A 25,054-nucleotide genomic window follows, 5' to 3' on the forward strand; every position below is an offset into this window, starting at 1 on the left:
TACTGTAACATGGTGTCGCTAAAACAGGTGCTTGGCATAAAGCTTTCTTTAAGCTTTCAAATGCTTGTGTATGTTCTGGATTCCAAGGGAGGACAGTCGATGTCGCTGCCTCCTGTGTTGTCAACTGAATGAGTGGTTTAGCTAAAAATGCATATTGGGGAATCCACTGCCTACAGTACGAAGTGAGGCCTATGAAGGCCCGTACCTCCTTTTGTGTCTTGGGTGGTGGCATGTTTACAATTAACTGGATGCGGTCAGGTGTGAGCTGTCTCCCCCATTTGGACAGCAAGTGCCCTAGGTACACAACTTGCTGGGCACAAAATTGCAGCTTTGAAGGGGACACCTTGTGCCCCTTGTCGGCTAAGAAATGTAAAACCGTCAGTGATGCTTTTTCACATTCGGGTTCGCTTCGGGCGGTGATCAGCAGATCATCGACATACTGAAGCAGTGCAGTGTTAACAGGCATGTGGATACTGTCAAGTTGTCTTTTCAGTGCTTGGCTGTAGATGCTAGGACTTTCTGTAAATCCTTGAGGTGCGCGTGCGAATTTAAAACTTCGTCCATTTAAACTGAATCCGAACAAATATTGGCTTTCCGGATCGATTGGGACGCTGAAGAAGGCGTTCTTGAGGTCAATTACAGTAAAGAACGTTGCCTCTGAATCAATAGCTGTCAGCAATGACGAGATATCTGGGACCACGGGATATTGTGGTACAATGCATTTATTCAATTCTCGCAGATCAATAACTAATCGATATACTGGGGGTGCTTTTGGGTCGGTTCTTTTAAGAATCGGAATAATCGGAGAATTACATACATTGGAGTCGGTTTCTACAACCACTCCTTGTGCAATGAGCTCGTCAATTATTTGCAGTAAAGCCACTACAGCATCCGGAGGTAATTTGTATTGTCGCATTCGTGGTAATACCACTCCTGCTTTGAGTGTAACTCGATATGATGTGATGTGCATACAACCTACATCAGTGGGGCCTTGTGCCCATAAGTGTGCAGGTAGATTCTGTAACCGGTGATCCATGTCTCTAGATACGTAGTGACCTTTAAAGTCACGCAAAAACAGTCGTACTCCGTCCGGAGAACAGCATATTATGGCTCCTAGAGCTTTCAATGTTTTAATACCTAACAAGTTTTCTGGGCATGATTTCGTAAGCAATAGATCTGTAGTCCGTGTTAATGGACCGACTGTGAATGCAAGTGGTTGCGATACTTCGTTAATAGTGGGCTTTCCTGAAAAACCAAGGGAAATATTTTGTGAGCCTGAGAGGGGTGCCCCTGGAACTTCATCGTGACTTATAGTTGTTCTGCTTGCCCCTGTATCGAGTAGAAACTTTCTGTCTTTCCCTAATACTTGACTCTGTACATAAGGACCCTCTTGATCTACAGGAACCTCAATAAGGGGTAAGCCAACTTCCCTCTCTAGGCTATTTCATGTGTATCGCTGATACTCCGGATAGTCATTTTGTGCGTACTGGTACATCTGTTGTGTCGTGTTCTGTGTTGCGGCAATAGGCTGTGGCTGTTGTTGTGGTACGGTCTGTTGTGCAGCTTGCATAGGCTGTATATTCTGAGGTACTTGTTGTTGGATCTGATCCTGTCTAGGCGGACGCGGTCTCTCCTTTGTTTTACCCGTGGAGATATTATGTTTTAGAACTGCACAATCGTTTATATAATGACCTGGCTGTTTACAATAGTTGCATGTCCCTTTAACGGGAACCGCTGAATTACTGGACTGTGTTGCACCCTTTTTATGACCGTCAGCTGGAACTGACTGAGCGACAAGCATTTTCATTTTCGTGTCTTTCATACGTCTTTGTTCGTGTTCTTGTTCTTCTCTAATTCTATTCTGGTGATACTGTAACATTTGTAACATTTGTGAAGGGGTATTAGCTTGCCAAGTGCTCTCAACTTTCAATACTCTGTTTTTAACCTGCGGCAGGGAATTCTCGACTAGTTTTGTTACAAAAAGGTGTGGATATGACTCACTATTTGCTGTCAAGCCGCTATTAATACCAAAACATTTTTCAAATCGGGAATAGAAATCACTGGTGTCTTCCTCGGGTTTCTGTTTACAAGCTGAGATTGCTCCCCAATCTTCCTTTTTCGTAGTTAACAAACGTGGCAATACTTGCACTAATAGACCGGGCAATGCTTTTGTTTTGTCCCCAAGCCCTACGCCTGCAGATCGGTTATTTTCTTCATTTTCTAATGCGGTCCAATCAATCTTTTGGTCTCCCACCTCCCATTCTTTTTCCTTGAGTTTCTCATAAATACCGGCAGGCAATAATACTTTCAATATTTTCATAATGTCAGGATAGGTATAATCACCCATGAGTAACATGTCCTTTAGTTCACGGTGGAAACCTGCTGGATCTTTGTCATGGCTGGGCACTAATTTTTTCATTTCCAATAGTTCTATTTTGGTTATGGGCGTGTACACAAACACGCGTCTAAACGTATTGTCATCATTCCTGACTGGGTGTACTTCGCGTAAGGGATTCTGTCTGTCTATGTAATACGGGTTTCTCTCCATGGAAGGAGCTGGATCATGTTCTGGACACAAAAAGGCACTATATCTATGTCTATATTCTAGAATTACTTTAATTAGATCGGTACCTAGACCTCTCCATTTATTCGTGAGTAGTTCTATCAATATATCAGGTAGGGGACCAGGATCGGAGTGTTGGCCTTTATATAATATAAGGAGATGTTGTACCATGTATATACTAGCTAAACGTTGTTCGTCTGGGGCAAGATTCAGAAACGTGTGTGCTAGCGCATCATCACTATATTTTTCAGAGCTATCAGCCCAATGTACTGCTGACCTGGCTAATTCTTGTTCATCCATAGAATCGAGCACATGGTACCCCCTTCGTTCTCGAAGTAATTTATCAGTAGCCTGGAATAAGTGTTCAGGGGTCCTTGGATTTGTAATAACTGTTTGAAAAATTCTGTTACATTCTGGATGTATCGGACGTATTGTCTTATTAAAAGATCTTCCTTTTCCTACATAGGCTATCATTTGTTTAGCTGGTAATTCGAATTGTCCTGTGTTCATTTCTGACTGTTCCTCCTCCTCTTCCTCTGATTCAGTTTTGTCTGCTTCTACTCTGTTTTCATGTATTCGTTCTACTTCTTTTCTGATCCTTCGGCAAATGGCTTCTATACACTTCTGTTTATCATGTCTCCCGTCTGTTATATTCTGACCCCATTTGGTAAGTGCTTGCATTTCCTCCGAATCTACCTCAGGCCTGTCTCTATTTCTGATCAAACAATTTATAAAAAAGCGTAACAGTAATTTTTGTATGTCTACTTTCTGGTATTCCATGGCTTCGGCAATACTTTCAGGACCCTGCCCTGATTGGATAAAGCGATATATTTTGTCTAGATGTTCAACCATTCCCGGTAACGTCATTAAATAGTAAACGTACTGAAGACAGCAACATTCTGTCGTGTTTTCCTGGCACTGGATCATATCTACAATCGGAAAGAGGCTCGTTTAATATACTGTCTGATATTCTTTGGGGTGTGCGTCGATATGCTAAATCTCTATAAGTCAATCTAGTGTTTGGCGGTGGCGTGGAAAAACCTCCTGTCGCACCCCCTGAGGTGCCAAGTCCAAAAGGATTTGTTGGGTGCAGGGTAGAGAGTGTGGGTGCAGGAAGGACTGTGGAAACAGATGGAATGGTTAGGACTTGAGTAGGAGTTCGTTGCTGCAGAGGTGAGTGCAGCTGGTTTTGGGGTTGAGTGTCGTTAACGGGTGGTGTGCGTGGCTGCACACCATTAGCATATTCGGGGGCTGCATCGTCTAAATAGGAAGAAAGGAAAATGTCTTTTGCGGTCTTGGGATGTACTTTAATCGGGAGTAACGGAGGTGGCAGATCTTCTGGTACCTCCAAAGTGGCCTTAGGCAAACCCTCGGCCAGAAGAGGATACATACCATTCATAAGAGTGTTTCGTTGTCTGTCTACTTGTTCTGATTTTACTCGGGTACCTTCGTCAATTAATATGTTTTCTCGGGCCTTTTCTGAATCTTCCCTACTTTTCTCTTCCTTTCTGAGCGCTTTCTCTGTGCGCCTATGCGATTCTTTACGCCATAGTTCAATGGCATCTTTCTGTGACTGTCTGGCTTTCTTTTTCCATAACGCTTCTTCTATTCTCATGATGCAATCTGCATCCCATGTTCCAGCAGCGGGCCATCTCTGACTCTCTGTCAAATCCTTGGTGTAGTCCACCCATAGATCAAGATATAATACGGCATCTAGGCCATGTTTATGGTACATAAAGTACCCTGGAGTGTCCCTAGGTGGGATAGGAACAGCTTCCTCGAGTATCCCTTTTCTAGTTTTTATCTGTCTTAATTTTGAAAATAACGGCATCTTGAACCTTGTTACTTAATTCTTACTTTTACTCGGACCTGAACACAATTTATACAATAAACACAATAATGAAGATCGAACAATCACTCATACCACGACATTAAAACATATCAAAACCTTTTAGAACGAACAATAACAATTAGAATAAAACTAGTTAACTGCATAATACTAAATATACTGTATGTACTGCTAAACAGTACAGATACACTGCTAAAACAGTGCAGACCAGGTCTGTGTACCCAGACCCGTCTTGACCGGCACAAACTAATGTGCACGTCTAGATGCGTCCTCAGCAACGGTACTCACCGGGAAGCACGGAACGGAAGGCCTCGGAAGTCTGGACTGGACTAGACCAAACTGGACTGGACTGGACTCGTGACTTAGATACTTCGGAACTTCGGAATCTGGCGGGCCTCTGTATACCTCGGATCTTGCTCTCTCAGCTAGGCTCTGGTCGGGATTCTCCGCACTCCTCACCGCCTTGTCTGGGTGTTGATCGCAGCCTCAGTCGCCCCCGTTGGCCTGAGGGAGATACAGGAAATCCTGCGGGTAAGTGTAATTGTCCGTCCGGCTGTGGCAGGAGACCGGGTCTGCAACGCACCTCCGGCGCGTGGGGTGTGAGAGGTGTCCCTATTCGGGCGCCAATTATGTGGTAAATTTTAATTACCTAGACTTAATTTATGCGGTAAAATACAATACGAATAACTCAGTAAAAATAAGAGGCAGAATCCGTGGTATTCGAGGGTATAATAGGGTATTTATTCCTTACAAAGGAATGATGATGGTTCGAACCAGGCAATCGAGTTCCGTCACCACGAAGGTTCAGGAAGGGATCAGCCATACATTATTGACAAGTTGTCATATTTATATTGAAGTGCATTACAGTAAAGACAGATGCAGGAGGCGTAACAGCTGATAAGAATGCATACGTAATGAAAAGGCGTTACAATAGGCGTGCATAGAGGCGTATACAAAAAAACGTCATTATGATGATGACACAAGTGGGTGGATCCATAAGAGAATCCTGCAAAGTCAGCGGAAATACATGGCAGAGATGCGCGCGCAGCCGCATGACGTGTGATTGACGTGTAACTAGAGGGTGAAGGGAACTTGACATTTAGCCCTACATGAGGAGACAGAAGTCTGGGGTGTCAGGACAACCTAGTCCTAAATCATATCTAATATCTTGTGTTTAAGGAACTATATTATCTGGAAGGAAAGGTCTTCTTGGACAGATCCTATTCTATACTGACTGCTAGTGCGTGTACAAGCGTCTAAGTGTCTACATGAGATGCGAGGGGGCATGGGCCTACCATGGTAACGAGAGTCATGAATTACTTGCACAGAGACAGTAAGGCCGGGCCCTTTGCTCTGCAGCTAGAGGGATGTTTACCTAAGCTACTTAGACAGGAATGCATTTCTTGAGGAGCGGAACAGATAACTTGAAGGCTGAATACAGTTTGGCAGGCAACAGGCCGGGCTTAGGCACCGTTAGCCGCGCAGGAAGTAAGACAAAGTTCATGGATACAGATGCAGGTCCAGGCTGGAGCATTCAGAGGCAGAAGCAGGAAAAGGCTCGATGGCAGAATTCAGGGCCTACCTTGCCAGAGCTGGAAAACGTGAAAAGTATACCATATAAAGACGGTGGCAAGGCATACTTAGGAACGGAATATCTGGCCCATTCATGGCAGATATGAAAGAGTACATATTAACGTTGGACACAATTGTATTTGCGTCTTCATAGCTTGAAGTGGAGGGAACATACATGTACTTGTAGCATGTACATGGAGCCGTTGGGGTCTAGATAGGGGACACAATTGACCATAAAAATTCATATTTCCTCACGAAAAGAAGTGGTAAACAAAAACAAAACAACGATAATTGAGAAACTACCTAAAGTCGAAACCTCAGAGTCCGATGTAACTGAAAACGAACAATCGGAAGATGATTCAGCCTGCACTCCGGGAGAACCCATAAAGACCCCTTTTCAACAGGAGTTCAATGTCATCCGACAGTCATGGTTAAGAGGGGGAAAGAGCAAACCCCCGGAAAGCGAAAAACCCGAAGTGGGGGCTGGAAGAGGAAGAACAAGATCAAATCAATCAACCAGAACTACACGGAACAAGAGAGGAGGCAGATGGTAGATAAAGATCATCTAACTATAATAAACTTGACATCAAAAATCTTAACGACAGCCGAAGAATCGGTGCTCAAGTTGGGATTAACATTCTGTCCACAAAGCCGAATGGAGTTTACCCAAACAAGAATTGACTTGTTCAAATTTGTTCGTAAACTTAAGTTACATAAGTATTTCAAATTGAAACCAACACCTAAAGAAACGAAAATGCTCAAGTCACAGAACAACACTGACTTGTTGGTTGGTAATGACCTGATTGCGTTGGAAATCCTAGAGGATCTGCGTCAAGAAGGGACAATTGAAGAACTACAGTCCACGGTCACCATGAGTCAAAGGATAAAACGTGTTGGCATAGAACAAGAAGCACAGAAAAGTGGCATGAAATTACCCTCACAGTTTCTACCACAGATGCCTTTTGATGCCATAGACACTTTTTCTGAAACAGTCATCAAGGAACTGATCAAGTTCTGAGAAAACAATAATGGAAAGACTTATAAAGAAAGAGACAATTTAACAAAAGTGCAGAAACTTGCAATAAAAGATCTTGAACAAGATAAGTCAATTATCTGCAAACCCTCGGATAAGGGAGGTAATATTGTTTTGATCCCACGAGAAATGTATGTAGCAGAAGCTCTACGTCAATTGGGAAATAAGAACTGTTATGAATTGACAACGTCTGCAAAATATCAAGAAAGCATACAGCAATTACACACCTTAATAAAAAAATGGTATGAGCAATCAATGTTGGACTTTGATGAATACTTATTTCTGAGAACTAACAACCCCATTTTACCCACATTCTATCACTTACCTAAAGTGCATAAGGATAAAAATCAACCACCTGGGAGACCAATTGTTTCTTCCATGGGGTGTCTAACAGAAAATCTTTCTAGGTTCCTAGACCATTTTTTATTTGAGGCTGTACTCAAGTTGAAGTAATATATTAAAGACACTACAGACTTTATCAGACATATTGAGAATCTCACTTGGCAACCATCTTACTGTCTGATTGTCCTTGACATTACGAGTCTATACACTTGTATCAACCATAGACAGGGTCTAAATGCAGTGAGATATTTCCTTCAAAAACGGGCATTGAAATTCAGTACCCATAATGAGATGCTATTGGAGTTAATTGAATTTTGTTTGTTTAATAACATCTTTATTTTCCAGGGAGATCTCTTCAGACAAATCTCAGGTACCGCGATTGGCACCTGCTTCGACCCCAGCTACCCGAACTTGTTCGTGGGCAGGTGGGAAAGAGGAGGTGGCATGGTCTGCGGCCAATGTAGAGTGGACTAATAATGTAGTATCATGGTACAGATACATTGATGACCTCTTCCTAGTATGGAATGGTTCCGTTAATCAAGCTGAGGAATACATCAAACATCTTAATAAAAACGAGGTCAACCTACAATTTTCGGGGGAGATAAGTTTAGTGGCAGTAAACTATCTGGACCTAAAAGTTGAGATACAGGAAGGCAGAATCACAACAGCTTTATACAGGAAACCTACCGCCGGAAATAGTACTTAAATGCTGCTAGTAGTCATCCCCAAAAATTAAAAAATAGCATTCCGGATGGGGAATTCCTCAGATTGAAACGTAACTGCTCAAAAGAAAGTGACTTTGATTTGGCAGCTAAAGCAAGTCTGAATAGATTCATAGTGAGAGGTTGCAATCCAGGTCTCCTAGAGAACACTCTCAGAAGGGTAGAACAGTTACCCAGAAAAGATTTACTTAAACAAAATGATCGTAAGGAGGGAACCGGTAAATTCCGAATGATAACTACTTTTTCGGAGGAGGCGGATAGTCTGAGAAGGATAATGAGAAAAAACTGGCATGTATTAAAAACTGATGCCATTATTGGCGCTGATATTCCAGCGGCACCTTTAATTACCTTCAAAATGGCACGGTCTCTCAGAGATAGCCTCGTACATAGTCATCTAGATGCTATAACATTAAGACAGGGAACTCTAAATGAAATGAGAGGATTCTACCCCTGTGGAAAATGTAATGCATGTGCCTTTAGCAAAAGGGTGTTAACTTATGAAATAAAGGGCTTAAGAGCAGCAAAAAGGATAAATAAATTCATGACATGCCATACCACACATGCAGTTTATTGTCTAAAATATCCCTGTGGATTTAGGTATATAGGGAGTACCATACATTGCGTGAAACTGAGAGTGCTGGAACATATGCGTGCGATCACAAAAAAAGATTTTAACTATCCTGTAGCACGCCACTTTGCCCTTAAACATAAAAGCGACAGGGATCTGTTGCAATACTTTAGCATCGACTGTGTACCATTTGACATCAGGGGAGGAGATAGAGTATTGAAATTGAGAAGATTGGAATCTCGATACATTATAGATCTCCAATCAAAATCCCCTAATGGATTAAATGGTGGAGAAGAGTTAACGGTTCATCTGGGCAACTAATTCTACTTACTGACTAATGAAATTAAACTTTTGTTAATAGAATAATCTTTGTTTAAACAAATATTTTTCTTTTAGGATTTGTCACACTGTCATTGACTGAAATCATGAAATTGACATTCGCAGCATTAGCCGATACACGGCAATAATAATAACTGACATGGGAGATTTGCAACCTGGAATAACAGGTTGCAAGTGGCCGATACACGGCGAGATTGTAATTGGATTTGTGATCACTATAACAGCAACAACATATGACCAAATGAACTTTTGATGAATTTTCTATGAATATTCTTTGTTTTATAAGATATATTGACTGTTTGTGACATAGTAGGCAATGTAATAACAACCTCTCCAAGATGGCGCTCGCAATATGGCGCGTCGCCAGCCCTTGTCTGTTTCGATGATAATTGACTTGATGATTTAAAATGGCGCCTCACAGCGCGTACTGTAAACACTGATGAAGGATCTATTCTGAAACGTGTCTGTTTTCGGTTTAACAAATAAACCATTGCTGTAACGAAGTCCCGTGAGTGCCGTTTTTCCTTCTACAAAACGAGGGAATTGTGGAGCTTTTATATTGTGTGGTGCACCGCCACATTCTGGCACCCGCCCCCCTCAGTGACTCGCATTTTGGTGCATTGGAGCAATATATATATATATATTATCTACTGGCGGTCGCCAGTAGATAGTTATAGTTAGGACCTATTTTCCATAGGAAATCTGCAACATTCTATTTGGAATAACGTTGGCGCCGGTTGATGAATCCTCGTGAAATTTTCCAAACTTTTGGCCAGCTCCGCTCCGCCCCTACCCTGAAAGTTTTGCAGTGATCCGTCAAGCGGGGACCGAGAAAAAAGGGGGGTCCCAAAACGCGTTTTCCCCATGCAATTTCCCATAGGATCTGTTGTCGCAGCTACAGCCCGAACCGCTGAACGGAATGACACCAAATTTGGCAAAGAGGTAGTCCTCAGTTCGGACTCGTGCCTTTTGCATATATGGTGTGAATCTGTTCAGTAGTTCCTGAGAAAATTAGGGTAAAAAAGTTAGTGATATCTATGGCCAGGGAGGATCCGCGGACCCTACCCGCACCGTAAGTGCACCCTCCCCGAACCAAGCGCGCACCCTCCCTATCGCGCGCTGAATGCTAATTGGCTGTCGAGTGTCTCTCTACATTCGAAACCAGGAACTGTTGGCGGCCATTTTCTGCCTCGGTAGAAGCAAGGCTGAAGATGCAAGGGGAATAAGTGTGTAAAACATATAAAGGGGGCAGAGTAGAAATACTCTGACCCTCTAGAGGTGCTTAGGGGGTCCCAGAAGGACCCCCTGGGGCCCCCCTTTTTAAAAAAAGAAAACCGGCAAAATGCGCGCATCCTATCGCGTTGGATGCACGGATCCTCTCGCGGTGGGTTCGCAGATCCAAGGGAAAAAAAATGAAATTGTTGGGAGATAAAGATTAAGCTTAAGTGTTTTGTTCTTGAGTGGCTCTAAAAAGAGCCGTTGTGTTCATTGAGAGTTTTTGGTACTTATAAGTAAGGACCTATACAGAGTCTAAAGTTGTTGAGGAAGACTCTGTTTCCTTCATCAGTAAAGTGTACTCCATCTCTCCTATACATCTCTTGCATATGAAAGCGCAGATTGTTATTGTAAATTGACCCCATTCTGTAGTCTCGGAGAAAAGCAGAAACAGATTTATTCACATGTTTCCTAGCTTTCTCAATCTGGGGACAAAAATGATCGGACCAGTTCCATTTCTGCCTTTGTCATATGTTAGAGTACACAAAGGCAGTTTTAGGGAAAAGTGAAATCAGTTGTCCAAAGGTGTCCTTCATAAGCATTTCCAGACCTACCCCAGTCAAAGTGCCTAGGTCATTGCCACCACAGTGCACTATTATGAGGTCAGGGTGTTGGATTTGCATGAAGGATTTCACCAATGGCATCAATTGGTGCCACTTTAACCCTCTCTGTCCAATACATTTAATGTCTACATTTGGCAAACCTAGGTCTTTGTGAATGCCTTTGTTTTCTGCATACCTTTGGCTACAGAAAATGTAGCTGTGTCCCACAATCCACACTGTAAGCATCTTGTAAGGAGGTCTGGATGCACTCAGATGGTCTCTGTAAATGAAATAGCAGTTTGGAAAGTAAGATTTTCCTAAAATGGTGGCTAAGATGCAATTTTGAAAAAAGACAAGAAATCATTGGTTGTTTAACAACCTTCTACACTGAAAGGTAAGGTGCATGTTTCTGTTTTTTAAACGCATGATTCTTATTGATTAACAAAAAGTGCGTGAAAGGAACATTATATATGATAAGCTGATATGTTGAGAAGTCAAGCACACTTGCTGTTTTGATTAGCAACATTGTGTGTGCTGAACTTGTGACCTGTGTGCTCAGTACAGTGTTCCATGACCTGTTTCTATGGTAACGGGCAGAAGGCAGATTGGGGGAAGGGTTAAAGTTTATGTCATTTGGAAAGGGTTGTACTGTTTAACCAATAGAAATGTGTGTTTGCTTTTGAATTTATGTGGAAAGGAATGTGATTTGATGTTTACATGTATATGTGTGAAAAATGAGAGGGAAAGTTTGCCATTCTTTGGTTCTGCTGACAGGTGCACAGTGCAGAGATTCTGTATAAGAAAATCTGGTGTGTGACTGATATCTGGTGTGTGACTGATATACTTCTTAATCTACAAAACATCTTGAAAGGTGAGTTATTTAATTGTGAGGGGATGTATGTAGACTATTTTTATTTTAATCAGACTAATGTATTTCTTCTGCTAAAGTGTAGGGAGTACTTTTTTTTCTCTACAATCTTATTGACAGTGTGTGTGCATGTAGAAACCATTTTGTGATAAGGATTTGTTTTTTTCATGTGTTTGTAGACAGATAACTATGCAGTTTTTATATTTTGGCAGAATTAGAAACCAGTCATTGTTTATGAATTTGTGAAATGAGTTATGTTTCTGCAGTAAAATGTAGTACTCCTTGTAGATGAAGAAATGTGTTTTGGTATAGTGCAAGGGATAGTGTTGTTTGTCTAGAATCACACAGAGAGCCTGTGTGCATTTGGGAACCACTGTGAGAGAAGCATTTAGTAATATCTTGTATTTGCTGACAGATAACTCTTTTAAAACCTGTCATGTTGTCAAGTTTTAGTAGCATGAGAAGCCAGTGTTTGCTTATGCGTTGATTAAATGAGTCAGGCAATGATACAAAAGTGCACTTTGGAAATATGCACATTGTGTGCAGTTCTCTTACCACTTCCATAGTAGTAAATAGGGTTTGGTAAACTCGTAGGGATAGTGGTGCTTGTCTAGAATCACACTGTGAGTCTGTGTACATTTGGGAACCACTGTAAGAGAAGCGTTTGGTAACATCGGGTATTTGCTGATAGATAACTATTTTAAATCCTGTCATGTTGTCAAGTTTTAGCAGCATTAGAAGCCAGTCATTGCTTATGCGTTGATTAAATGAGTCAGGCATTGACACTAAAGTGTAGTCGTGAAATATGTAGATTGTGTGCAGTTCCCTTACCACTTGCACTGTAGTGAATGAGTGTTGGTAAACTCCTAGGGATAGTGGTGCTTGTGTAGAATCACACTGTGAGTCTGTGTGCATTTGGGAACCACTGTGAGAGAAGCGTTTGGTAACATCGTATATTTGCTGACAGATAACTGTTTTAAAACCTGCCATGTTGTGAAGTTTTAGTAGCATTAGAAGACAGTTATGGCTTATGCTTTCATTAAATGAGTTAGGTATTGACAGTAAAGTGTAGTCGTGAAATATGTAGATTGTGTGCAGTTCCCTTATCACTTCCAGTGTAGTGAATTAGTTTTGGTAAACTCCTAGGGATAGTGGTGCTTGTCTAGAATCACACTGTGAGTCTGTGTGCATTTGGGAACCACTGTGAGAGAAGCGTTTGGTAACATTGTGTATTTGCTGACAGATAACTGTTTTAAAACATGTCATGTTGTCAAGTTTTAGTAGCATTAGAAGCCAGTCTTTGCTTATGCGTTGATTAAATTAGTCAGGCATTGACATTAAAGTGCAATCGTGAAATATGTAGATTATGTGCAGTTCCTTTACCACTTCCACTGTAGTGAATGAGTTTTGGTAAAGTCCTAGGGATAGTGGTGCTTGTCTAGAATCACACTGTGAGTCTGTTTGCATTTGGGAACCACTGTGAGAGAAGCGTTTGGTAACATTGTGTAATTACTGACAGATAACTGTGTTAAAACCTGTCATGTTGTCAAGTTTTAGTAGCATTAGAAGCCAGTCTTTGCTTATGTGTTGATTAAATGAGTCAGGCATTGACACTAAAGTGCAGTCGTGAAATATGTAGATTGTGTGCAGTTCCCTTACCTCTTCCACTGTAGTGAATGAGTTTTGGTAAACTCCTAGGGATAGTGGTGCTTGTCTAGAATCACACTGTGAGTCTGTGTACATTTGGGAACCACTGTGAGAGAAGCGTTTGGTAACATCGTGTATTTGCTGACAGATAACTGTTTTAAAACATGTCATGTTCTCAAGTTTTAGTAGAATTAGAAGCCAGTCTTTGCTTATGTGTTGTTTAAATGAGTCAGGCATTGACACTAAAGTGCAGTCGTGAAATATGTAGATTGTGTGCAGTTCCCTTATCTCTTCCACTGTAGTGAATGAGTTTTGGTAAACTCCTAGGGATAGTGGTGCTTGTCTAGAATCACACTGTGAGTCTATGTACATTTGGGAACCACTGTGAGAGAAGCGTTTGGTAACATTGTGTATTTGCTGACAGATAACTGTTATAAAACCTGTCATGTTGTCAAGTTTTAGTAGCATTAGAAGCCAGTGTTTGCTTATGCATTGATAAAATGAGTCATGATTTGACACTAAAGTGCAGTACCATGTAGTATTGTCTTCACTGCACCAGAGCTGAAAATTTAAAATTTTTACCCAGGCACTGTCCTAGAGGTAGTCTGATGATTTAGTCAGTTTCTAAGTACTTATGTTGTGAACCATTCATTACCAATTAGACTGCTTCAAATGTCTATACAGTATGCATGTGGTTCTCTAACCACCTACACAGTTGTTTTCACACCTTCAATTTCCTAGTCAGTATCCATACACTTCTAGGAAACACCGTGTCAGTCCCTTTGCAGTCTTCTAGTGACCCATTCAGCACCATGTAGTAATCCATTCACTGTGCCAAAACCCAAACAGTTATAAATTCTGCAAGACTCTCTCTTTGCAGTACTCTAATCATTCAGTCAGTGCCTAAGTATTCATGCACTGAGCCAGGCCTTAGCACATGGACTGCTTCAAACCCCTATGCACTATGCATGCAGTCTTCTAACCACCTACAGACTTGTCTTTTACACTTTCAATTCCCTAGTCAGTATCCATATAGTACAGCAAACATCCTGTCACTCCCTTTGCACTCTTCTAGTGACCCATTCAGTACCAAGTACTAATCCATTCCCTGTGCGAAAAGCCTACCACTTATAAATTCATCCAGGCAGTCTCCTTGCTGTAGTCTAATCATTCAGTCAGTACCCAAGTACTCATACAGTGAGCCGGGCCTTAGCACATGGACTGCTTTAAATGCCTATCCAGTATTCTCTAATTAGCTACACAGTTGTCTTTCGCACCTTCAATTCCCCAGTTAGTATTCATATACTTCTAGCAAACACCCTGGTACTCACCCAGTGTGTCTCCTTTTAGTAGTGTAATCATTCAGTCACTTAGCATGTAGTCTTTTAGTGAGGTAGGCTTTAGGGCATGAACTGCTTCAAAGTAGTATGCACTATGTATGTAGTGTTTTAATCATCGTCACACTTGTGGTTCAGGGCTATAGTTTCTTAGTCTGTTTTTATATAAAATGTGTTTGTACAGGAATGGAATACTGTAAATTTGAAAGTTATTAATATACATTTATTTGTGATTCTTTTTTGCAGATACTGTTTTTCAACGTTAAAATCGAGAAATTATGCCAGAAAAAGAAAAGAACAGAGACAGGAGGATTATTTGAAGAAACATCAACCACAAGTATTGAAACAACAAGATAATGTGGCTAAAAGGAAAAAAAATTCTGGTAAGATCACGAAGCAATTTACAAAAAATGTTTGTAGGAGCAAACAGAATGTAGAGAATGCTGCAACTTCAGAAAAATTTTTAAGTAAGAAAAAAAAATCAAAATAAGAGGAAAAGTTAAAAAACAGATATTCAGTCAAAGGAGATAAAGTATGGTAAAAGAAGACAAAATCAGTATAAGGAATTACGCAAAAAAATATTTTACAAGAGAGTAGTGCATAATTTGCTGAAAGATGTGAAGAAATATAAAAAGAGAGCTTTATTTTATAAAAAGAAGAAGCATATTGAAAGCATTGTGGAAAAGGCTTTTGAAGTAAAAAGGAAACTGTTTATTTCACTGTCAAACAGAATTCAATCACTAGATAAACCAATATATGTAATGAAGGCCAAAAGTAGGAGGAAAAGAGTTATTAATAAAAAAAAATTGAGATTTTTTGCGGAGAATGGAAACACAGTTCTAGTTCAGAGCCTTTTTTTAATGAAGAGAGTTATTCACTAAGTGAAAAATTATTGTATGCAGTTGACACCAGTGGTAAAGGTTATGAGGTTAGTGATGGTTGTCCAATGGAGAAAGAGAAAATGGTTGAAAGAAATGCAGAAGAAGTGATAGCTGATGAAGTTTTAGGGAGACGTGCTAAAAACTCTGTGTACACTTGGGATTGTAGTAGTGTTTGTAGTGTGCGACAGGATTCTATTGAAAAATTATGTAGTTTTTTACAAGTCTATACTAAAAAAAGTGTAAAACAAAAGATTAAGCTGTTGCAAGGACTAGACCCTTGCAGAGTGAGAAAACATACTGGTTTGCAAGTTCAGTCTCTGGCTTGTCTTTCTAGGAAAGTTTGTGAAAGTGTTTTTCACCATTTCAGAATGCTGGCAGTACATCATACTCAAATGCGGAAGTTAGTGAGAAGGTTGTATTATGCAAAAAGTCCAGCACTAAAGTTAAGTGAGTTGAACAGTGCTCTTTTACGTGGGTCAGTTTCAGATGTGAAGCAGGTCTGTGAGGATATTGAGTTTTGTTACTTTGGGCCTCAGCAAGAGAGTGAAGAAACTGACACATTAGTAGAACAAAATGTTGAAGACAATGTAGAACCTGTAATTACAGAAAAATATGAGGATGAAATCACAAAGTTTAAGGTAATTTCAGGTGAAAGACCAAATGTTTCTTGTATTTGTTGTCGGTGAAGTCACTATAAAAATCAGACTAGGGGTGTCAATCTGTATTTAAAAAGTGAAATAGAGGATAATGATAAGTGGATGGAATTTGCAACTTATTTGTTGGTAGAGGATTGTTTTGATTTGGGATGTGAGCAGCGTATTTGCAAATATTGTTATAATAAATTAGATGTGAATAAAATGCCTGCTAGAGCTGTTCATAATACTCTAGAGTTGGTTGCTATTCCTCCAGAGCTGATTGATTTAAATACGTATGAGTCTATTCTGATACAATGTGTTCACCTGCTTCACGCTATTGTTCGTATGGAGCCCAAAACAAGTAAATTACCTCCATCAGAGTTGCAAAGAGGATTGAAAGGAAGAGCTGTGTATTTACCATTAGATTTAAGGACAAATGTTGAAACTATTGGTGTAGATCATGCAGAAAATGAGCCACTAGTCATTCTAGTTTATGGTGTTCCTACTAAGAATAAGAAAATCCGGCAAGAGTTAGTGGATGTTAGAAAAGTGCAAAAGGCATCATTGTATCTGTTAAAAAATAATGAGTACTATAGAAATGTGTTTGTTGGAGAAGAAGAAATAGATTTAGCAGAAGATAGTGAAACATTAAGTGGACAAATTGAAAAAGTGGACATGTCCAGATGTGAAGAGATCTATGAACATTACAGTGTACATCCACTTCATTCCAAAGAGGTGATGGGGAATACAATTGAGTTGTTTCAAATGAAAAAAGCAACAGGAAGTCCCATGAGTGCATGGGAAGAGAGCTTGGAAGCTCGTTGTTTCCCGCAGTTGTTTCCAACAGGAAAAGGTGGACGATATGATGAACGTCCTGTGCAGATTCCTGCATCTGAATATCGGACAACAAGATTATATGCAGAAGATCCAAGATTTCGACAATGTATCTCTTATATGTTTCATCTTCTGTTTGAAAGTGACTTGTCTGGACTTTCATATGCAGTAAATCACATTTTAAAAACTGGAATGCATCTTTAAGATGTAACTGCAAAGGATTTTATCCGTCAAGTGCATCAGAGAGATGACCATTTAGAATCTCAGTTGATTAATCTGATGGCATGTCAGCGTGGGACTAATGAATATTGGTACCGTCGACATGGACAACTGAAATGCATGCTACGGAACTTGGGAACTCCTAAATGGTTTGTTACACTAAGCTGTGCTGAGTATGCTTGGGATGATTTACTTGAATTTCTTCGAGAGGCAAATTCCAATATAAAAAATATTGAATACAAGACACCTGGAGAATTGTGCTCTTTGGATCCTGTCAATGTATGCAGATATTTCAATCATAGATTTGAAGCTATGATGTCTTTCATCTGCAATAAAAAATAATCCTCCTCTTGGAGAAGTTGTGGATTTCTTTTGGAGAAAAGAGTATCAAGCAAGAGGTGCTCCTCACATACATATGTTGTTATGGGTCAAGGATGCCCCCAAATTTGGAACAGATTCAGAAGAAACTGTTTTGTCTTTCATTGAAGATTATGCTACATGTGCTCTTCCAAATAGCAGAGAAGAGAAAAACTTAAAACAACAAGTCTTACGATTTCAAAACCATAGGTGTGGAAAATACTGTCGACGAAAGTACAAGTCAAAGGATAAGTTCTATACCAAATGTCGTTTTGGATTTCCACGTCCTGTATTAGCCAAAGGAAGAGTGAACAGTTTTATGTCAGCTGTACGTCATACCATCACAAGAAAGTCTCAGAAAAACACCTACAACTTAAGAAGAAGCGAAGAATCAAAATACATAAATGACTACAATCCAGTTATTTTATCCATGTGGAGCCCTAACATGGATATTCAGTATGTTGCGGACAATTCCATTGCTGTTGCTCGATATGTAACGTCTTACATTACTAAATCAGAAAGACTGAATTGAAAGAAATGTGGGAAGAGATTTTTCACGAGAAGACTCTAAGTAAGGAATTATACAGTTTCAGTTTGAAGATGTTATCGCATCGTGAAATTGGAGCATATGAATGTTCAGATCGGTTATCATCTGCAAGTCTATATTCCAAAAGTGGAAGAATCATTTGGGTGAGTCTAGGTCTTGCAGGAATGCGAAATCGGGTACTGAAATCTGTTCAAGAAATTGAATATTTAGCAGAAAATGACCCTGAAAGTACAGATATTTTGAAAACCAATATGTTGGACACATACTATCCAAAGAGAAGTCATCATCTTGAGAACATGTGTCTCTATGAAGTGCTGCAAAACTACACTTTTAAACAGAATATTACAGAGAACATCAACGATGGAAAATATGGAGTGATTGGTTCTGAAGGATGTCTGGTGAAACAAAGGAAAGGAAATTTAATTAATCACAGAAAACTGAGTTGCGACACTGCCGACAAAATGGAATTTTACTATTTAGCCCTTTTGCAAATGTTCAAACCATGGCATTCTGAACTGGAATTACTTGGAGATTTTCCCAGCTATGAAGATTCATTTAATGCTTGTAAAGATAGCATACAATGCAGTGCTTTCACAAATTATGTGAAAATGTTGAATGATGAAATTGATCACGAAGCTACAATTGCAGCTGAGATTGCTAGAGACAGTTCTCAAGACAGTCAAGGTTCTGCTGCACTGAGTCGAGATCCACTAGGACAACCAATTGTTGAAAATGAAGCAGTGATTGCAATGAATGAGGTGGAAACAGCAGTGTATCAAGCACAAGAAGATGCAATACAGTTAGGAAACTTGGAAGAGCAACTAAATGTTGAACAGAAACAAATATATCAGCAAGTGAAAGAGCAGATTGACCATGGATTACTTCATGAAAAGAGAGTGTGCTCATGTACATCATTTCAACCTATCCGAATGTATGTGAGTGGTCAAGCTGGAACAGGAAAGAGTTTCTTAATTAAAGTAATTACAAGTTATCTGCAAAAAACCACTGAGTCGCATTTGTCTTGTGTTGTCACTGCTCCAACTGGGTTGGCAGCACATAACATTAAAGGAATTACTTTACATCGTTTACTAATGCTGCCAGTAGAGCATGAGAACAAATTGGAATACCACAAGCTATCTGGAGAAGCTTGTTGTGAAGTTTCAAGAGTGCTGAAGAAAATGAAACTTCTCATTATTTATGAGGTGAGCATGGTTTCAAACTTGATGCTTGCCTTTGTGCATTTAAGAATGCAGCAAATTCTTAAAACAGAGTATGACGTGTTATTTGGAGGAAAACACGTCATAGTTTTTGGAGATCTACTGCAACTGACACCGGTCAAAGGACAACCGGTATTTAAAACACTTGCCCATGAAGATACCAGAAAGTCTCTTGGCAGTGTTGGTAATGTGAACATTTGGAGTAATTTTGAATACAAAGTACTGACAACAAATATGCGACAGGCAAATGATGCTGAATATGGAAGTATTCTTCAAGATATAAGAATTGGAATTCTTTCAAAAAAAGGGAAAGAAGCTTTGGAGAGTTGATTACTTTGCAATGTCTTTCCAAATGAAAATGCAGTTGCTGCAAAAGTGTACGTGGAAATTGCTCAAAATAAGTCAGTGATTTGCTTAATGCCGACACTGCGTGAGTGTTCAATATTCAACGAAGAATTATTAGAATTGGAAAATGAAGAAATTGTTAAAATGGAGCCATCGATAAAATACTACATGACGGAATCACTATTATTTTGACGGGTAAGTTGAGATCAAAACTAGATTGTTTAGAAAAAAAAATCTAAAACTGCTGGTTTGGAAAAGACACTGTATGTGTGTGTAAACTGTCGGGTAATTTTAAGGCGTAATTTGGATGTAGAGAAAGGTTTAGTTAATGGTGCAATGGGTAAAGTGGTGGATTTTGTGAATTATCAGAAAAAAGAAGGAATTGAATTTTTAAGAAATTAAATTTGATCAGATTGATGAAGTTAAAGAAATTGGTCGTTGTTCAGTTAGTTTTTTGCTTGTTAAAGATTTATATGTCCGTAGGAAACAATTTACATTTTCTCTGGCATATGCAGTGACTATTCATAAATCTCAAGGATTAAGTGTAGACAGTGCATTGGTGAACATTGGATCTACTGTATTTAAAGAGGGTATGGCATATGTTGCTTTGTCGCGAGTCAGAACATTATCTGGTTTGTTTTTGATTGATTTTGATGAGACAAAGGTTACTGCAGATGCAAACTGTGTAAAAGAGTATAATAGGTTAAGAAGGGTGTATGCTCCAAATTTAGGTCAATATCCTGTATTTGAAAAGCGTGTGGTTGGTCGAAAAAGAAGGTTAGAGAATATCTGTACTGAAGATGTCAAGAAGGGAAAAGAACAAGATAATGTTGCGATTGCAGGTAAAAATAAATTGGACACTGTTGAAGAGATTGTTGGTTATCAGTTTGAAAATAGTTCTGGTGTCAGCTGCTATGCTAATGTAGTGGTCAATGTTGTTTTATATCTGGAAGGTTTGCAAGCACAAATTATGCAGAATCGGGAAAAAAGATTTTGTTCTCTGTTGCATTCTGTTTATGAAAAATTGACAACAGATAGAAGTAAAATACAATCTGTTTCAGATGTTCATAATCTTTTGGATGTGTGTTCTGGTTCTACACAATTTACACAAAATATCAAACAAGATGCTCAGGAATTTTTAATGTATATACTTACAATTTTTGAAAATGAAGGAGTAGATATAGAAAATATTTTTGGCCTTTCTTACAAATGGGAACATTATTGTGAAAATTGCATTTATACATGTAGCACCAATGTAGACACTGAGAGATTTCTGTATTTAACATTACCAGACTGTAAATCCGTGTCTTTCAATAAGTTAGTGAAAGGTGCAATTCAAAACATGGAGTGTAGCCAATGTAAATCAGAAATGTTATCCACATTATTCTTAACAAAATATGGAAAATACATAATTTTAATGATGCAACATTGTACAGCTGATGGAAAAAATTGGATACTTTAATAAAGCAGTTTGTAGCAACACAAGTATTAATATCAGGAAGGACTTTTGTAGCAATTGCAATAATTTTCCATGATGGTCCTTCCACTACATCTGGACATTACACTGCCTATCTAAAATGTGACAAAGGCTGGACACTTTGTAATGATGCCCAGTTGCTGTTCAAACAATGTTTGCCTAGGGAATTACAAAATTCCTACCTGATATTTTTAAAGCCAAAGTTTTAGGAAGATAATTCACTCTCTGAGGAATTTATTATTATAATTTAATAGGACTACCATTGGACAATTTACATAAAGATGAAGTGCAAAAATACCATTTGGCCTCAAGGAAAGGTATATTTTTGAATTATGGACTTTTTGGTGGTCATTTATTCGGTGATTATTTTAATGCGGCAACATTTACAGTTTTTATAAGTTAAAGTTATAAAATTTTGTAATCTGTAAGCATTTCATATATGTATGATTTGTATTTTCTGGTATTTTACTGAGCATAGTATGTTGGGTTTTTTTTAACAATCTTTCTGATTGTTTTTTTTGTGCCCGCTCTTGGGTGATGAGTACCATTGAAATCACTATTTCTAGTGAAATTCAATATATTCTGAGAACAGCAAAAAAGGCAAACAAATTACTTTGTGGAAATTATGTTGTGTTGTAAAAAATGTATTATTATATGTTCTAATTTTTTTTTTCTTTCACAGATCCAAATTTTAAAATAAGCAATTTTTAACAATTTATATTTGAATGAAAAACAGCAAAAAATGAATACCCTTTTTTATTCCTATTACTGTGAAGGTAAGTTTAACTAAGTCTTAATATGCAGAATGAAGAGGCCTGCAAGAAGCTACAAAGTTGAAACACGTTTCTAAAAACACTCTGTTTATGAAGTTTTGAAATCTGACCATAATCAGATAACATGTGACCTGCAAAAAAAGAGATTTGAGGGGTTCATAATATTTCACGTTTTTAGCTGTTGAAGGACCGCAATCATTTCAATCATTCTTCTTTGAACATCTTTGCAGACAAAACTCTGTGCTTACTTTTATCATTCGCAAGGAAATTTAAAAACGGAAATATGTCACTTTTTGTAACATAGTTATTGTGCAAGATACTCTTTTATATTTACAAAGAGAGGAAAAGGCACTCTGTGCACTTTTTATACTCCATGTAAATACAACCTCATCATTTAGACCACTTTGTGTTGAAAGGGTGTTCTACAAGTGTTGTTGTGCATGATTGCACTTAATACTCATAGAACAAGACACATGTCTAGATTTATCAGAAATCATAAATCTCGATATGTGTGTGAATGGTGCACCATTCTACAATTGGTGTAGGAAAGCACAACAAAGAGAATTGTTTTAATTTCTCCACATTTTTATATCTTCAATGCATGCTGGAATGTTCAGCATACATTGAAGGAGAAAAATGCATTTTCTCATTGTTTTTGTGCAGGAAGGTGTGTCTTCCTGTAGAAAAACAAACAGCACATGACACAGATATCCTTGCACTATGGTACAAGGGTGCCTGTGTCACCACATGGCTGCAGTTTAAGCAGCCGTGCAGACAGAAGCATAGATTTGCAACATATTTATGTACATATGTTGCATCCCTGTGCTTCGGAAGTACTACAGCACACTGCAGTTAAAGAGGCTACTTTTTTTTTTCTTCTTTCTTCTTTTATATTTTTTTGGGGGGTTTTCTAACAATTTTGTGATTTTTTTGGTTTTTCTGAAAAAAACCAGTAGAAACCAAAGAATGAACTTCAGGGAACAATACAAAAAACAAAAAAAACTAGCAAATATGACTTTCTTTGCGGCGGCAGATCAGATCGATCGACTGCTCGCCATAGCACAAAGTCTTATTGCACTTAGTGCAGAGCACTTTGAAAAATTGAAATTGAGGACGGATGTCCAAGGTTTGGTCTGATGGATGCACTCTTGATGTGCTCGGCTGCGATGAGGTGGATGGCGCAGGAGCAGGAGCGTTTCTCATCCGTCGGCACTCTTCTTTAGCAAGATTGTTTGGATGAAGGGTCCTCAAGTGCTTCATCATACTTGCCGTGCTGCAAGAGTATTTCTTGTTAGGATCCCCTCTCGATAGGACTCTTTTGCAAATCTTGCATGTGACCAAGGTGGCATTGGTTTTATTCTGCCCCTCGGGAAAAGTAAAAAATTTCCATACCACTGAAGAGAAACGTTCTTTGCGTGGTAACTCCGGCAAAAATTCATCCTCAGAAGTATGAGGTGATGCAGGTGATGCCTGCTGCCCTGAAGCCATTTTTGGTTGAAAAAAGTTAGAGCTAAGTGTAAACTTAGTCTAAAAAATCTTCTTCTCTCCAAAGAGGTGGTTCTCCAAAGAAGCTCAAAGAAGAATGATTGAAATGGGTGGGGTCTTTCAGTAGTTAGAACAGGAAGTATAATGAACCAATCAAATCTCTTTTTTTGCAGGTCACATGGGATCCGCGCACCGTGCGCATACGCAGCACGCACCCAGCGTGCATCCGCGAAATTGAATTAAAAAGAAATATAGGATTAGATGTCAAAATATATTAGTTTTAAGACTAGCTTAGAGTTTGTCTTCAATTAATATTCACATGAAATACATAAATATGTTTTTTTAAATGTTAAATACTTCGCGGGATCCGCGCACCCACCACGTCATAGACACAGATGACGCATCGCGGAAGCGCGTAAACGTCGCGTTACGTACATCGAACGTGTCGCATATAGGCTGGGAGTCACGTACCGGTCACATTGAAACCGCGCACTAACCACGTACCCGACGCATACCATGCGCGGATGCTATCGCGTAGGGATCGAGAACGGTGCGCTTAGGGTGCGTGGATCCAAAAACATGGAAAAAATATATATAAAATAAAGTTTTGCACATATAGTTAAAAAAATATTTTGAAAAATATAAAAAAATATGTTTGAAAAACCCATTAAATTCAAATAATATTTTTTCATTTTTAAAAGAATTAATTGAAAAAATACATTTAAAAATGGTGATAAAAAAGTATTTTAAAAAAAATGTAATTAATGAAATGACACACTGAATTTGAAAAATATAGAAATCCAATCAAAATCATTAAACATGATATCTTCAGAGATAAGTTATAGATAGGAATTAGCATTTAAAAAACCTTTGAAATTCACTGAAAAAACCATAGGTTTCAGGCCTGATATAGCTAGGAATTAGCATTTAAAAAACCTTTGAAATTCACTGAAAAAACCATAGGTTTCATGCACATTATAGTTAGGAATTGACATTTAAAAAACCTTTGAAATTCACTGAAAAAACCATAGGTTTCAGGCACGTTATAGTTAGGAATTCGCATTTAAAAAACCTTAGAAATTCACTGAAAAAACCATAGGTTTCAGGGGTGTTATAGTTAGCTGGACATTTCCCTCGTACAAAACCCTAGAAATTCCCCTGTTATAGTTAGTTCAGCGAACTCGCGCCCCCGCAATGCACTGCTGATGACGTCACATATTACATCACTCATGGTCAGTGACATCACTGATGACATCACTGATGACATCTCAAATAACATCACTGATGACATCACTGATGGCATCATCCATGTGATAAATTAGTGCACCTTCTCCCACCCTAATATAACCTTTGATACACCGACTCAGATGGCCATTTTGACAACCATAGATACTCCAATACCAATAACTACACACCCACTCATTGACCTTTAGGTCTACATACATGTCCATCACTCACCTGTACAGTCACTCATACTTACAGTCACTCTGTGCATTTATACACCTATATAGACACTCACACACCGCCAATCATCCATTGAGGTACTGACACATCTAGTCAGTCATGCAAATGATTAATCACAGTCCAATTTACTCACCTATACAGTTAAACACACTCAAGTTCACTT

The sequence above is a fragment of the Triturus cristatus genome, chromosome 1_1 (assembly GCF_964204655.1).
Source record: "Triturus cristatus chromosome 1_1, aTriCri1.1, whole genome shotgun sequence".
In the NCBI taxonomy this organism is placed as follows: domain Eukaryota; kingdom Metazoa; phylum Chordata; class Amphibia; order Caudata; family Salamandridae; genus Triturus; species Triturus cristatus.